Genomic DNA, 3564 nt, shown 5'->3' on the forward strand with positions numbered 1-3564 from the left:
TCAAGATATCTTGCTAGGTTTCAGTGGACAAAATTTATATTCCTTTGGACAGAACACTTCAGGTAAGAGTATGATACATTATGTGGGAAGGGAAAGGAAACGGAAAGGAAAGAAGAAAGAAAAGAGAAGACAAGAAAAGAAAAGAAAGCCAAGAAAGGAAAAAAAAAAAAAAAAAGGATCTATGCTGTCCAACTTCACAGTTCCAGTTAGTTCTCCATTGGCAAGCAGCTCTTACTCTTATTCTCAGAGGTTTGTCTTTCATTCTCAAAGAGGATCATGACATCAGGGAGGTGATGCCATGATTTTCAAGTGAATTGGATTGAAGTGAGGGAGGGCTATGCAAAGTCACAACTTTCAGCAACATATATACTAAGATGGGCATAATGTGGAGAATATTAGCATGATCCCTGTGCAAGGATGACAAGCAAATTTGCAAAGCATTCCATATATTGTTATGTAATGAAACAAAAAACATGGAGTCTAAGAACAGTAGGATTCAAATCCTGTTTTTTCTACTAACTTGCCATGGGACTTTGGGAAGGTTATTTTCTGTCTATAACTCTCAATTTGGGGGTTAGACAAAATAATCTCTAAAGTTTCCATCATCTTCAATATTCTCTCCAATTTGACCCTGTCAAATCCAGGCCAACAAACACTTATAAAGCATCTTATATTTGTAAAAAAAAAAAATCACCTAAACACAATAATTTACTCAAGATGCTTACTAAATTTTATGGGTACAGAGTGGGAGTGGGAATTCAACATATTTACCAATAAGTATACATATGATAATTTGGGGAAAAATATAGCACTGGCAACTGGTGAAATAATGTCCAGAAGATACACATTTTCTCCTTAAAGGAAACTTAGTTTTTAGAGATGAAGAGCATTTTAATATATAAGGGATTAGACTATAGCAAGCCTGGAGAATATTTTTTCTTGCCAAGAATCATTTGAATATTTATAAAATCATTCATGGGCCATACAAAATTATCAACTTATAGAACTCGAGCAGTGGGAGATTGTTGTAACTAGCGTTCAGTTCATCATCACCTGTGGTTGCCTTAGCAAATTATTTCACAGGACTTTTACAGCCCACAGCCAGATGTTATCCACCCCTGGTCTATGGAAAGCATATGTATGTGTCTGAAAAATGGAATATTGATTTCAGGGAAAAACCAGAAAGCCTATGTGTTTGGAATGTAGAATGTGTAAAGGAAAGTAATCTAAAATGAGCGTGGAAACATCAAAATGTGAAAGATTTCAGATACAAAGTTAAGGACTCTCTTTTTTTTATCCTAGAGGTAAAAGGTAAAAAAAAAAAAAAAAAAAAAAAAAAAAAGCCTTTGACCAAAGCAGTGAAAGAGTTAAACATGTTTTATGGAAATAATTTCAGTGGTCCCACAGAGGATGAATTGCAGATGGGATGGACTTGAAATCAGATGTCTTATAAGGATTCTGCTAAGTAATCCAGTCCAGAGGTGATTCTGTCTTGAACGCATTAAGTTCTTTGTGATAAAAAAAAAAATACTATTGTTCCTTGGTGTGTCTATAAAACAAATAGATTTTGACATAACTGTAATGGAATTACTTGTCACCACCTGGAATATAACAAAGTTTTAGTTGCTGCACTTTTAAAATATGTAATAAAGTTAAAGAAGATTCACAAAAGATAGAATAAGCATTTATCAAGCTCCTACTATGTGTCAGGCACTATTCTAAGGAGATACATATCCAAGCAAGACAGACATATTCTACCCTCAGAAAGCTTACATTTTAATAAAGGAAGACAAAAAAAAAAAAAAAAAAAAAAAAAAAAGGAGAAATGGGAAGGGAAAAGGTTATGGTTTAAAACTGGTGCCTGGGAAATGATAAGAATGAATAAGGTTGGCCTGGGGTCTGCTTACTATGAAAACAGACTCAAAAACTGGACCTTGTAAAGTCGCTAAAAGGCAAAGCCTGAGAGAAAAGAGAATTGAAGTCCAGAGAGGAAGCTCTGAAATATTATGGTGTAAAGACTAAACTTGAATTGAAAGATATGAGTTCTAGCTGTTGATTTCTCACTAAAAGATGTATGACTTTGGACAAGTCACTTCTATTCTCTAAGGTAAAAATTTTCCCCTCCTATAAAATGTGAATGTTGTATCAGATGATCTCTAAATCTCGAATTTATATATTTAAAAGTTTGCACGGTGCTTTACAAATATTTCATTTTATTCTCATTGTTATTTTGTTCTTATTTTTATTTTATTATATTATTCTTGTTATTATTCTCATTTTACAGATGAGAAAATAAACAAGAAATTGAGTGACTTGCTTAGGATCAAACAGCTAGTAAGTCTGAGGGAGGATTTGAACTGAAATCTTCCTGACTTCATGTTCAGCACTCTAATCACTGTTCCCCTCTATTGTTGTCATTCAGAAATTTTCACTCCTGCCCGGCCCAACTCTTTGTGACCCCATTTGTGGGGATGGGAGATAGGAGGAGTCTCTTAGCCAATTAAGATCAGAGTGCTGAGGAGCTCAACTTCAGAGACCCAGAGCTATGATTGGTTTTGTCTAGGCTCATGTTTTTTCCTTCATATTTTAAAATGCCAGTTACCTTAGGAGTTTAAAAATAATGGGTACTATTCTAGATTTGACTTGAGAAAAGCTAGACTCATATTATGTCTCTGATATTTACTAATTCTGTGACCATGGACAAATCCTGTAATGATCTTGGTTTCTTCTTCTGTAAGGGGGCATATTAATACTTAGCCAATTCAATTAAACAGAAATTTATTTAAGTAGCTAGCTGGCAAATTATTTTCTTGGCAAAGATAATGAATGATTTGCAATTATTGTCTCTAGCTCATTTTAAAAATGAAACTGAGTCAAAGACTTAAGGGCCTTGCCCAAGTCACACAGCTAATAAAGTCTGAGACTACATTTGAACTCATCAAGATGAGTTTTCCTGACTCCAGACTCAGCACTTTATATACAGTACCCTCTAGCTGACTCTAAAGTAACATCAATTTATGATATCCTTTACTCTAAGGTTCTTCCAATGTATCATGTGTGATGAGTGATACTGTAAAGTACCTTGTTATAAAGTATCAAATACATGCTAGTTATTTATTTTCTTTCCTCAGAATATTTTACAAGTCTTAGTTTTTAATCAACTTGGCATTCTTTTTATTTTATTTTTTTGGGGTTATACATATACATTTATTTTTTACATATTTCCATATGAGTTATGTTGGGAGAAAAAAAATCAGAACAAAAAAGGAAAAACCATGAGAGAAAGAAAAAAAGAAGAAAAAAGGTGAAAATAGTATGCTTTGATCTGCATCCAGTTTTCATAGTTCTCTCTCTGAATGCAGATGGTATTTTCCATACAACATTTATTGGAATTGCCTTGGATCACTGAATTACTGAGAAGAGCCAAATCTATCATATTTGATTATCACCCATTCTTGTTGTTGCTGTGTACAATGTTTTCCTAGTTTTGCTTCTTCACTCAATATCATTTAATGTAAATCTTTCCAGGCTTTTCTAAAATCAGCTTGTTTAACATTTCCATGA

The 3564-nt window shown here is 33.5% G+C and overlaps 1 non-coding gene across 1 annotated transcript; it reads left to right on the forward strand.

Moving 5' to 3' along the window:
• The first annotated feature begins 349 nt into the window (after positions 1 to 349).
• LOC141552333 (U6 spliceosomal RNA) lies at positions 350 to 452 on the forward strand. The gene has a single exon (XR_012485133.1). It is a non-coding gene; the product is annotated as a U6 spliceosomal RNA (small nuclear RNA).
• Positions 453 to 3564: the final 3112 nt, after the last annotated feature.

Source organism: Sminthopsis crassicaudata, chromosome 1 (assembly GCF_048593235.1).
Source record: "Sminthopsis crassicaudata isolate SCR6 chromosome 1, ASM4859323v1, whole genome shotgun sequence".
In the NCBI taxonomy this organism is placed as follows: domain Eukaryota; kingdom Metazoa; phylum Chordata; class Mammalia; order Dasyuromorphia; family Dasyuridae; genus Sminthopsis; species Sminthopsis crassicaudata.